This window comes from Aegilops tauschii, chromosome 7 (genome assembly GCF_002575655.3).
Source record: "Aegilops tauschii subsp. strangulata cultivar AL8/78 chromosome 7, Aet v6.0, whole genome shotgun sequence".
Classification (NCBI taxonomy): domain Eukaryota; kingdom Viridiplantae; phylum Streptophyta; class Magnoliopsida; order Poales; family Poaceae; genus Aegilops; species Aegilops tauschii.
Genome location: NC_053041.3, coordinates 322,631,197 through 322,644,499, shown reverse-complemented (window position 1 = coordinate 322,644,499; position 13,303 = coordinate 322,631,197). Strand labels below are relative to the sequence as shown.

The following is a 13,303-nucleotide window of genomic DNA, read 5'->3' as shown; positions in this document are numbered from 1 at the left end:
CATATGTCCAGCAATATCCATTGAAATCTGTTGTAGTTGACATTCTTATCCTATTGATTCAACATGTGTGTGAATGCACGCAATCATCAGTTGATCCCTATGAGATTCGTCCTTTTGGCTCAGACGTCACTCCGAACTTGAGCTTGTTCTTGGCAAATCAAACCTTGATCAATTGTCGATCTATATCGATTCAACTCAATTATCTTTTGATCAGAGCCTTTGCTTCTGATCTTCTGATTTGAAAATTGTAATCCCTTTGTATTTAAGCTTTGAAGTTATCCAGATATATCTATAATTTGATGCCTTTGCATTCATTCTTCCTCTGGTTGAGTACCGATAATCGTATTAGATCATATGTGTACTGCCAAATCCTTTGTTGGATTATTATCCGACAGTGTCCTTCACATTCTAAATTCTTGTGAGTTTTCCCCTGACACAGAATGCCTATGGTAAACATTATCCTCTCTTTTTGTGAACCATGCTCTACTTTCAAGCTGGTGTTAAGTAGTACTGAAGTTCGTGGTATATGTTCCTAAGATGCCCTGATGGGTTGAACCTATGCCTTTTCTATGTGTGAACCCAGAAACTTCTACGGGTCATACTCTACTTGTGTTATGCCAAATAAAATTTCAACACTACAAATTCGTCGAAAGTGAGAAGTGAATGAAATGTTTTGCATTGGAGAAGTGGGAGTCGACCTTGAACTTTGTGTTCATGCCCATGGACCTAATGTGGAACTTATCATGGAAGCTTCTTGTGATAATAACAATCCCCTTATTATAAGTTCATCTGGTATCTATGTTTCGTCCTTTGCAACCGTGGTTCTGACCATGATTGTTCTCCTTTAATTCCATTTCTCGGACAAGTTAAAGCACTTGTCTTCTACAGATCAATGCATCTCCGTAACCTCTATTTTGATCTTCCTTCGAGTATTACCATCTGGTATCTCGAGAATATCATGGGACTACATAACTTCTTCTGAGTTCTTCCTCAACTATTATTTCTCGCTGATTCCAAGTTTCCACGGGTTCTGGGTTATTAGTCACTTGAGAACACCGATAAGTGAATTGATTCCGCACTATGATTCTATAACTCTAAGTAATTTTCGTTGCTTATGAGTTTAATAATCCTTCAAGTCATTCCTAGCCTGATCAGCTATATCATTATCATACAAAAAAAATTTAACTGTGCTGCCTGGTCCTTTCTTTCCGAAGCACAATCTTCGACAATGAGCTAAGCTTACGTCGATCTTCCTCGTCATATCGTTTCGCCTTGAACAACAACCTTGATTTCGAGTTTGTGTCGTACCCGTGGTTCCAATAACCTTTCGCTTTATCATTCCTTTGACTTGATGTCGTCGCTGATTGATTACATCTTCATGAAATCTCTCGACAAATGTGTCGTGATCATCATCAACATTCTGAGCTCTTCTAGGATATCGATTGAATTCATGATGAGAAATACCATCCTTGCCCCTCCATGATTTGTGTTATCATCGACAACATTCTTGCCTCCCCCAACTCGAATTTGTTCACATAAATTTTGGAAATAAATCTTTGTGACATGTCGATGGATTTTTGCTGAAACCATCAGCCACCTCCTCATCTTCCTGATAAAATTGCTTGAGGTGTTCAAGTAATTTCCGATGGATCCTTTGTGTTCCCAAGGTCCGGCCTTTACCTGATGACCATGTCAATGCTATCCAAAAGTATGGTTGTGTTACTCCGAAAATCATTAAGAACATTGGAGGCGCAATGCTAAATGTTTCTTGATCAATTATCCAAACACCTCTGTATGGGTAAACATCATGATTCTCCTTACCCCATTAATTAAATGGATAAGTACTTGATGTCCTGTCATGTATATCATGCTCTGTTTGTTCTTGGGAAGCATATACTCTAATACTTTTGTATAAGCACCTTTTCCTTTCCATTGGGCTGGTTAAACTAATAACCACATTTTCCTTTCCATTGTTTTGTTTAACCTTTCTTGTGATCTATATGATCTAAGCAGTAATAGTTCCCTGCTTATGTAAACACCTCGGTGCACAATTTGCCAGTAAGACCTTGTTATTATTGCTGTTGACATTCCGGTAACCACCAATGGACGAGAACTTTGCCTATTGGTCTGCCTCGTTCAACGAGCAGGAAAATAGTTCTCTTCGTCCCTCGCCCTTGGTACCAACGTTGTTGGCAACATACCTGACAGTCTATCATCTGACATGCCTGGCTATCGGCCCCCTTTCTACTTTTAACCCACATGGTGGGCCCATAACCCACAGTTCCACGGGATCGAAACCTTACTCTCATGTACAACCTTGATTCCAAAACATTCTTTGCACTTGGCTTCGTATGTAATTCACAAGCCAACTTCCTCCCTATGTTTCATTCTGGTATGAGAGGCAACATTATTCTTCATTGTTCTGAACCCCATCATCACTTGTTTTAGGCATCCGCTGGATGCCTAATTGGTTGAAACTTGTTGAACCTCCTTATAGCACTCTCGATACATTTCTTGGTGCTTCTAAAATCTCCTTCCTTGAGATAACTATCGGATGCCGATCCTTTCAGACATCCGTTCTTATAGCTTCCCTCTTATTTCACTCCTTAAATCTCGGGACGAGATTTCTTGTAGTGGAGGAGAATTGTGACGCCTGAATAATTAAGCTACAGTAATCCTCCGTTAATGGTGCCACATCATCACATTACTGTTGCTAATCCTCACTTGATCTAAATCACTGTTCATATTCAAACTCAAATTTAAAGTCGAAAAATTCAAATCTAGTCAAACGGCAAAAGTTTCTAACGTGCAAACAAAAATGTTCAAAGTGTGGCAAATAATCCTTGGATATTTGTCATGTTGGAACCAACCTCTTTTGGATTCCCAAAGTGCCCCTGGAAATTTATTTGATGATATAGGAGCATTTAAATTTGGCCTTTTTCAATTTCTCAAAATGCTTGAACAATTCCATTGGCCCTGAAACTTTTTAGGCAACACCACCATGATGTGCCTGAACTATTTGCTAAGTTTCACATTAAAAAAATCATTTGATGCCTTGTTTCCATCCAAGACAATAGCTATCCTTTTAATAGAAAAGTAATTAAAAAGAAAAGAAAAGAGGAAGACCCCCCTTGGGCCAACTGACCCAGTTGGCCGCCAAACCAGCCCACCCTGGCTGGCCCACCTGTCCCTGCTTAACCCCCCCACCACCAGAAACCCTAGCCCTTCCCCCGATCCTCTTTCTCCCCCACGATCCCCTCGTTGCCCTCCAACCGATCTGGATCGGGATCGGGCAAACTGCCCCGACCCCATCGCCCCCCCGACACCGCCGCTCCGCAGAGGCCGCCACCAGCCGGCGTCGCCCCTCTCGGCCTCCTCCTCGTCAGCTCTGCCCCCGCGGCTTCTCTTCCTCCACTCGACGAGCTCCCTCAACCCGCACCTCTAATTCGCCCTCGCGCCTGCCGGCCCGTCCAGTCGCCGGACCTTGCCGGCAGGGTCTCTCCGGCTCCCCTGAGCCCCCTACACACCTTGATGTGAGCCACCACGCGAGATGCATCCTTCCCCTCTCCCTATGTTCGTGTTTAGCACCGGGACCACCACCACCCGTGAGCTCGCCGCCCGCGGCGACTGCGCCCACCCCGCGTGCTCACGGCCCTGCCTGCTACTGCGCTACTGCTGCTGCGTCCTGTTGCCATCGCCGCAGCTGTTGCCTGCGCACGCCCAGTCGTCACTGACCACCGCCGTTGTTTTTTTGGCCCCCAACTGCTGCTACTTGCTCCATCGCACGCACGGCTTCATGCTCGTTCGAATGAGCCCAACATCGGCTCGATCCGTGACATGTGCGCGTTTTCCCACGAGCCCCATGCAACTTCGTCGTCTTCTGGCCACCGGCGGCTAAACGCCGGCGCGCCACCGCATCTGATCGCAACAAGGTGGACCCTGCAAGATTAGCTGCTAATCTTGATGCTAATGACCCTATGACATGCGGGGCCTCGTAATATAGCAACTAGGTTGTTTTAATTAAACTTTGTTAATTACTATATCACTGTCAAAATGGCCCCACCTCCTAAATAATCCCCATCAGCTGAATTAATATGCTGTTAAAGTTAACAGTCACTGCCAACTGGGTACCACTGGACCCAGTTGACCAGTCAACTGCTGACTGGGCAATTGACCTGGACCACCAGTCAGCCTCTACTAACTGGGCAGTTGACTCAGTCAACTAGGCCCACATGTCAGCCTCTGTTGCACAATTCTGGGTACACTTCTGTGTACCCATAACAGTTATTTATTTAAATGTTTTCTGGATTAAATTAAATCCAGTAATTTGGAAATTCAATTAAATCTTTGAAAATTCATAGAAAATATAAATCGGATGAAAATACTTTGTACATGAAAGTTGCTCAGAACGACGAGACGAACCCGAATACGCTCTACATTCATCTATCACATGCCCTTAGCATAGCGAACATGCAACCTTCCCCCTCCGGTTCATCTGTCCAAAAATGCCAAACTTCGGGAAAGCTTCCCCGGATGTTATCCCCCTTCGCCGGTATCGTGTAGCACCGCGGTAGAACACCCCTAGCTCTGCTTATTGTCTTATCATTCATAGTATTGCACTTGTTTGCCCTGTATTTATTGTTTCTTCCCCCTCTTCTCTCCGGTAGACCCCGAGACCGCTGCTGATGCCCCTGTGATCGACTACGTCGACGACGACCCTTTTTCCCTTTCAGCGAAGCTTCCAGGCAAGCCCCCCTTTGATCATCCCGATATCGCCCATTCCATTCTCTCATGCTTGCATTAGATTTTGCTACTGTAATTGATTGCTCCTATTCTGATGCATAGCCTGCTTTTGTACCATGCTTATTGTTACCTACTTGCTTATCCTAAACTGCTTAGTATAGGTTGGTTAGTGATCCATCAGTGATCCCCACCTTGTCCTTGTTGCCCCTGCTTCATCATCAAAGACCCGATCAACGGGATCGAAGACCAGACCCCGGCACCGCACATCACTTTCCCCTTAGTTGCTCGACACTACTGGGTTACTATCGAGTGCCGAGGGTGAGACCTCATCAGCACTTCTGATGTTAACCCTATAGTGTAGCTATTCGGTCGTGGTCATCGAGGGTGATTTCCTCCTTAACCACTTCCGATACGACTCTGTCGTGCAACCCCTCAAGTGTGAACCTCGAGGGTGGTTCCTCTTACGTTCACCTTGATGATTACATCGAGTGGAATTCACCGGGGGTGATTCCTCGGGTTTCCCCCTTGATGTTTGGACACACGGATACTTGGACTTTACAACTATTACTTGGAAAGGAGGGTCGATCCTGAGGGGTGCCCGCGAGTGATGTGGAGACGGGTTAACCTGGAGGGTACCCGAGAGTTGAATACGAGGCGTGGCCAGGCATTCTTAGCCCTTGCCGCAAGTCCTCGAGACGGGGCGACGGGGTCACATCTTTCGTGAGTCTCTGCTCATGACCGCACTACCAACACACTAACGGTTTGGATATTTGATCCGAGGGGCCTCTGGCCTGATAGCACTAACCATCACGTGGGCATAGTATGGGCGTTCTGCATCGTATGCATCAGCCGAAGCTTAATAGACGTTAGCGACTGAGCGGCGCGCGCCGGGTTGGACTGGTAAACACCTGCCTTTTTTAAGGAGGTAGCTAGGTCTGCTCACCGGCCGCGTTCGCAACGTGCAGGAGTTCCCGGGGCGATGGCCCATGAACCCTGGGGGCATAGGTTTAGTCCGGCGTGTTGACCTCTCTATTAAGCCTAGGTCGGGTTGCGGCATATCGTTTGGCCGAGGCCGGGCATGACCCAGGAAATTGTGTCCGGCCGGAGTTAATCGAGCATGGTGGGTAAGTTGGTGCACCCCTGCAGGGAAGAAAACATCTATCGATAGCCTGCCCTACGGTAACGGACACTTGGAGTTGTATCCCGATCGATACAACTAGAACTGGATACTTGAGGTGATAACTGGATAGTATGGCTCTGGGATTGCTTTCTCGCAGGGAGTCGAGAAAGGATCTCTGGCCGAGGTTGATAACACTACTACTACTTTACTTTTTTCTATTCTGTACTCTTCTGAATGCTGCAAGATGCTTGGAGCTGCTTGAAGATGCTAGTCTTCGATAGGCTAGGCTTTCCCCTTCTCTTCTGGCATTCTGCAGTCCAGTCCACAGATACATCCCATTTCATTGATACCGATGCATATGTAGTGAAGATCCTTGCTTGCGAGTACTTTGGATGAGTACTCACGGTTGCTTTGCTCCCCCTTTCCCCCCTTTCTTCTTCTTTCCGGTTGATGCAACCAGATGTCGGAGCCCAGGAGCCAGATGCCACCGTCGATGCCTACTACTACGTGGAGACCGCCGACGACCAGGAGTAGTTAGGAGGCTCCCAGGCAGGAGGCCTTGCCTTTTCGATCGTAGATGCTTTTGTGCTGGCCTTCTTAAGGCAAACTTTTCTAACTTATGTCTGTACTCAGATATTGTTGCTTCCGCCGACTCTTGTGTTTTCGAGCTTATGTATTTGAGCCCTCGAGGCCCCTGGCTTGTAATATAAAGCTTGTATTATTTTAATTTGTGTCTAGAGTTGTGTTGTGATATCTTCCCGTGAGTCCTTGATCTTGATCGTACACATTTGCATGTATGATTAGTGTACGATTGAATCGAGGGCATCACATCGGCCTTCTCAGGGCCCATTTATTCTTGGGCTGATTTGCAGCATTCGATTACTTACGGTCCGTTACTGGCCTATTCCGGTTGTGGGCCAAATTCAGCCCGTGGTTAAAGTTGGCCCGTTTGTTGCCCGTTAATCCGTTGGGCCATTTTCATAGCGTCATCAAATACTGCCGATTAACGACGACCCATTATGGTCGGCCCATGAACGGATGATTCCAACTCTAGCCCGTTTATGACCCATAGTGCAGTCCATTATTGGCCCATGTTTGGCCAATCGATCATACATACGACCCATAGAAGGCCCATTGGTTCTATGGCCCGTAGAAGGCCCATTGTTTCTACGGCCCGTAGAAGGCCCATTGTTTCTACGGCCCGTAGAAGGCCCATTGTTTCTACGGCCCATAGGAGGCCCATGGTCACTATAGTAAATATGTAGCCCATGGTTATTGTGGCCTAGTTTTAAAAAATAGGTTATTGCGGCCACTAGCAAACCGCGGAAAAAGAACTGCACTAACCGCAAGCAAACAAATAAACAAGACAACAAGGAAATAAATAAGCAAGCAACTTATGCTAGGCTATTATGGCTATTACAAATATTGCATCCACTGGGCATCGAAGTTCACCACCAGTGCAAATATAGTGAATAAAACAACATATTACATACACCAGGCGTCTAAATTGGCCACCAGTGAAAATAAACGCGGCAATAAAACAAGTCCAGAATTGAGTCCAGAATTGAAAATAAACTATCGCAATTTTGCAAAATGATACCTGCACCCCTCTCCATATTTGCAAATAAGGCCTTCCCTCCTTCATCCTTTTGTCTCACAAGATAAACTACTAATACAAATGGATCTTGATGTTACGTGCAATGCACGGCCATCATGCTAGTATAGACATATTTTAGAGTGTAGATTCACTCATTTTGCTTCGTATGTAGTCACTTCTTGAAATCTCTAAAAAGACAAATATTTAGGAACGGTGGGAGTATGATATAGAAACCAAACAGGTGGCACTCACACAAAGCAAATCTAAACTAAGCTGATGACATATAAAATGTATAATGTAAGCAATGCAAGGCGCCATATGCATGATATGACCAACATCAGCATGCCAGGTTAGAGCAAACACCTCAGGGGGTAAATAGGAGTGGTCGGCTCCCTCTGAATCCCCCTCTGAACAGTTATCTTCCTCTGCAATACAATCTGGAATGGGGGGGGCACTTCGCCCACCATGGAGCAGCACCTGCATGACATTATATTCCCACGCAACGGTCTTCTCTTTTTCTCTACATGTTTAGTACGATTGTGTACAATAAATGACATGCATAATAAAAAAACATAGTTAGATTATGTAAGGCCTAAGGGGTGCATGCAGAAATCAAGACTAATGGTAGCAAACGAGTGGATAGATCCAAAACTAATAATAGCAGGCAAATTATAGCTTCAGTTTAAAAAGATAGACAATAGATCATCTACTGTTTGTTGCCCACCCAACATGAACCACATACAAGATCCCGGATGAACCAGATAGTAGACATATACTATTCGTTGATGCCTCGATATGTGCCCCATAGGCATTTTAAAACTCAAGTTTGAACATTCGTTTGGACCTGACTCGGAGTCTAAGAGGTGAACCGGATGATAAAGTAGCAGGTAATAATAACCGATGTATAAAGTAAGCAGACACGAAAGAGTGTGACCTCTCTTCCGAAACTGTGTAGTCCTCAGGTTCATCTGCTCAGTCGATGATGGTAATGCAGTTGGCGTGGCTACCGGCAGCGGGGAAGATGATCTGAGGCGGCGAAAGAAAGTTTGCAGGGGGAATCTCTGCTGCAGTGAACGCTTCCGTCGATGGTGCACCTCAGGTGGGGTGTATGACGGCACGGCAGGAGCAAGACATAACAAAGTTTCTTTGACATGTATCTGAAAATGAAGTAAATCTGTAAGGGCTCCTTAGAATTGGAGGATTCTATAAACACATGGACAGGAAAAACACATGAATAGGATAGGAATGCACGTGCAAAACAGAGCATTTGCAAACATAGGATTTATGTTAACCTGGGTGTTTGTTTCACATGAATTGGAAGAACACAGGAATGGAGAAACATGGTCAAATTAAAGTCAAACCACATGAAAATGTAAAATAAGAATCTTATTATGCAAGTAATGCAATTTGTCCAGTTCTTCATGCATATTAATTTGAAAAGGACGTCCAAGTGAATATTAAAATTCCTACTTTTTTTCTTTGAAAGAGACACCAAAGGAAAAAACCCTCCAGATTTGCTTTGCTCCATTCCTTCTAACAAATGCACGAATAGGAGTACCATAGTAAAGTTTCCAATTCCTATGTTTTCCTTCACTTTTTCTTTGAACCAGTGGCGATTCTAGTAGGCAGTCTTCAACTGGCTGAAGCCTCCCCTCGAAATGTTTTATGAGCTTAGATTTGGTCCACATGAGTATCATATAATGGCTATCTTGCTAAACCAATTCAAACTGTGGTTCAAAAGAGCATTTAGTTTTCTCCCTGTTAACTTTGTGACCACGATTCATTTATTTCTAGATTTGCAACTGCTTTGAACCAAAGGATCCCTGAGGGATCGGCATGAATGCATAGTAACAAAGTGATGCGACGAGTGTACAACCTCTTTGGCATAGCCTTGTCGACCTCAGCATTATTGGGTCAGACGTGGAGGATGGTGATGCTGGTGTGACTGTCGGAGGTGGGGATGAAGATCTGAGGCCTCCGGAGTCGGCGCCGAGGGTACTGCTCCGCTGTGATGGACGGTTCCGTCGTTGGAGCAGCTCCGATGAGGTGTACGACGGCAAGGCTGAAGCAGGACAAGACAGAGAACGTTAATATGAAGTGGGACTCTAATAGCATCTGCAACAGATGATGTAAAATACATCACCAAAAAGTGCTAGATGTAAAATGCATCAGCCGCGCCACGGCCGCTCTGACAGATGCTGCAAATACTGTTCACTCCGAACTTAACTGAAGAAACTAAACTTTACAGTCTAAACTGAATTTTACTAGCGAAAGAATTGAACTAGTAGCAGAGCATTGCAATAGAAGTTTAGGGCGTTCGAGCACTAGTAGCAGAGAAGCAGTCATCTAAATCAGCAGCCGCTCGAGCAGGGAACGCACTGTAGCTGCCGCAGGTCGTGTAGCAGCAGCGCGAGCTAGAGCAAGCGTAGAGCAGAGCAGCAGCACGAACGAGAGCAAGAGCAGAGCAGCATCGCGACCGATAGCAATAGCAGAGCAGCAGCGCGACCGATAGCAAGAACAGAGCCGTAGCGCGAGCGAGAGCCGGAGCAGCAGCAGCAGCGCCGAGCGAGAGCCAGAGCAGCCGCAACTAGTGCTAGTCTGGAAGTCGCCACCGAGGAAGCTACGACGTGGGGGAGAGACGCCGTGGAGGAAGTGGCCAGCGACGACGCCGTGGATGGAGACCCGCCATGGCTGCTCAGTATCGAGCATCGATAGCCCCGTCAGATCAAATAAAAGAAAAAATGCAGCGGTGAGTGCAGAACCTCCTTGGCGGCGCTGAGTAGGCCTCGGCTTCATCGGAGAAATTGGTAAGGGTGCTACGGTTCCGGTAGGGCAGGTCAAGACGGTGTTGTGGGGATGGAGGTGGCGTGATGCTACCTCTTGAGCACTGCGTTGGTTTTCCCTTGAAGAGGAAAGGGTGATGCAATAAAGTAGCGTAAGTATTTCCCTCAGTTTTTGAGAACCAAGGTATCAATCCAGTAGGAGACCAAGCTCGAGTCCCACACACCTACAAAAAAAAAATAAGAATCTCGCAACCAACGCGATAAAGGGGTTGTCAATCCCTCCACGGTCACTTACGAGAGTGAGATCTGATAGAGATGATAAGATAATATTTTTGGTATTTTTATGATAAAGACTAAAAGTAAAGAAAGCAAAATAAACGGCGCCAGAAATAGCTAGTTGTTGGAAGATTAATATGATGGAAAATAGACCGGGGGGCCATAGGTTTCACTAGTGGCTTCTCTCAAGATAGCATAAGTATTACGGTGGGTGAACAAATTACTGTCGAGCAATTGATAGAATTGAGCATATTTATGAGAATATCTAGGTATGATCATGTATATAGGCATCACGTCCGTGACAAGTAGACCGAAACGATTCTGCATCTACTACTATTACTCCAAACATCGACCGCTATCCAGCATGCATCTAGAGTATTAAGTTCATAAGAACAGAGTAATGCTTTAAGTAAGATGACATGATGTAGAGGGATAAACTCATGCAATATGATATAAACCCCATCTTTTTATCCTCGATGGCAACAATACAATACGTGTCGTTTCCCTTTCTGTCACTGGGATCGAGCATCGCAAGGTTGAACCCAAAGCTAAGCACTTCTCCCATTGCAAGAAAGATCAATCTAGTAGGCCAAACCAAATTGATAATTCGAAGAGACTTGCAAAGATAACCAATCATACATAAAAGAATTCAGAGGAGATTCAAATATTGTTCGTAGATAAACTTGATCATAAACCCACAATTCATCAGATCTCAACAAACACACCGCAAAAGAAGAGTTACATCAAATAGATCTCCAAGAGAATCGAGGAGAACTTTGTATTGAGATCCAAAGAGAGAGAAGAAGCCATCTAGCTAATAACTATGGACCCGAAGGTCTGAGGTAAACTACTCACACATCATCGGAGATGCTATGGTGTTGATGTAGAAGCCCTCCGTGATCAATGCCCCCTCCGGCGGAGCGCCGGAAAAGGCCCCAAGATGGGATCTCACGGGTACAGAAGGTTGCGGCGGTGGAAATAGGGTTTTGGCTCCGTATATGATGTTTCTAGGGTACATGGGTATATAAAGGAGGAAGAAGTACATCGGTGGAGCAACGAGGGGTCCACGAGGGTGGAGGGCGTGCCTTGGGGGGGGGGGGGGGGGTAGGCCCCCTGCCTCGTGCCTTCCTCGTTGATTACTTTACATAGACTCCAAGTCCTCTGGATCACGTTTGTTCCGAAAATCACGTTCCCGAAGGTTTCATTCCGTTTGGACTCCGTTTGATATCCTTTTCCTTCGAAACACTGAAATAGGCAAACAAACAGCAATTTGGGCCGGGCCTCCGGTTAATAGGTTAGTCCCAAAAATAATATAAAAGTGTATAATAAAGCCCAATAAACATCTAAAACAGAATATAATATAGCATGGAACAATAAAAAATTATAGATACATTGGAGACGTATCACGCGACAGACGAGGCAAACATCGGGGCAGCTCCTTGGAGGTGGAGGACGGGGCGGCTGATCCGGCGGGACGACGGGATCGACGACGGATCCTCATCCAGTGCGATGGATGAGGGACGTCGAGCTGTTGCTGTGGATGACGTCGTCGGGGAAGAGTCTCCGGCTGGGCGGCAGTCGGGAGGCCGACGGAGGAGCGCGGAGTTTTGCGGGTTTTGCGGCCTCGGTGGACGAATGGGGGAGGGGACAAAGGGGAAGGTAGGGGAGCCATAACTTAGGGATGCGCTTGTCCGAAATTTGGGTAAGTTATGAATGTACCCCCACTGGTTTTGACTACGCGACATCGAGGCGGCATTTCCGGCTGCGGGGTAGAAGGGGTATTTCGCGTGTCTGGGCCGCGGGACCGATTTTGGATGAGGAGCGAGTTTTCGCGCCCGTCGAAATTTCGGGATAACAAGGCGCAGCGCGGGTTGAAGAGGCGGGATATTCAGATGAGGACATCAATACCATTGTTATACCCATAGCCCCTGCTGCTATACATACTGGACCAATTACTAGACCTCGTGCACGCCAATTGAATCACCAGGTACTTTGTTTCTTGGTAACAATTCTAATGTTCATGAGAATATGATGCTGCCTAAATTGGATACATTTGTTTTGCTTACAAATGAAGGGCCTTGCTTGGACAAGAAAGATGAACCTTGGAGCAAGTTCAAGCATGAAGATGATGGCATGCGCAAGGGGAACAAGAACGGAGTTACAAGTGATGATTCCAGGATGTTGAAGCCACCATAATGAGTGCATGAAGCCTTGGATGAAATATACAAGATGCCACTTCATAAATTTCTTCGAGAGGCTCTTCTAGGTACCGCGTCACCTTATTATTGGGCCAGACCCATGTAATTTTGAAATACTGGATTATAGGCTGTTTTTAGAGTCCGTATGTGTGGGGAAATAAGAGTTAGGGTTAGTTTCGGACCCCTCCTCCAAGGGTCACGAAATTCCCCCCTCTTCCTCCATATATACAGCCCTTAGGGCACTGTTTAGACTTTGGGTTTTGTTTAGATTAAAAGTTCGCCATAGCTGCAACTTCGCGTACTTCGTTTGTGTTCAACGACCAGCCAAGATTCCACAGAACCCCACTTTATCAATAAAGCTTTCCTCTTTTATTCGCAATATCCAGATTGCAATATCAGTTTCTTGCTTGTTCTTCATTTGCTTGCAGAAAATAGACCTTTGTGGTCAGGTTGATCGTGCTCCGACATGGTCAATAACCTCTCGGAGTTGGTTTAGCGATTGCTAAGGCGCGACGTCCTCACACGTTCGTAGTCCGATCGTCAAAGTCTAATCCATCAAAAACTATAGCCACCATCTCATCGAAAG

The 13,303-nt window shown here is 45.8% G+C and overlaps 1 long non-coding RNA gene across 1 annotated transcript; it reads left to right on the top strand.

Annotated features, from left to right (window-relative positions):
* Positions 1-3,254: 3,254 nt before the first annotated feature.
* On the top strand, positions 3,255-6,600 carry LOC141028019 (uncharacterized). The gene is made up of 3 exons (XR_012190153.1): positions 3,255-3,533; positions 4,668-4,745; positions 6,324-6,600. It is a non-coding gene; the product is annotated as an uncharacterized lncRNA (long non-coding RNA).
* Positions 6,601-13,303: the final 6,703 nt, after the last annotated feature.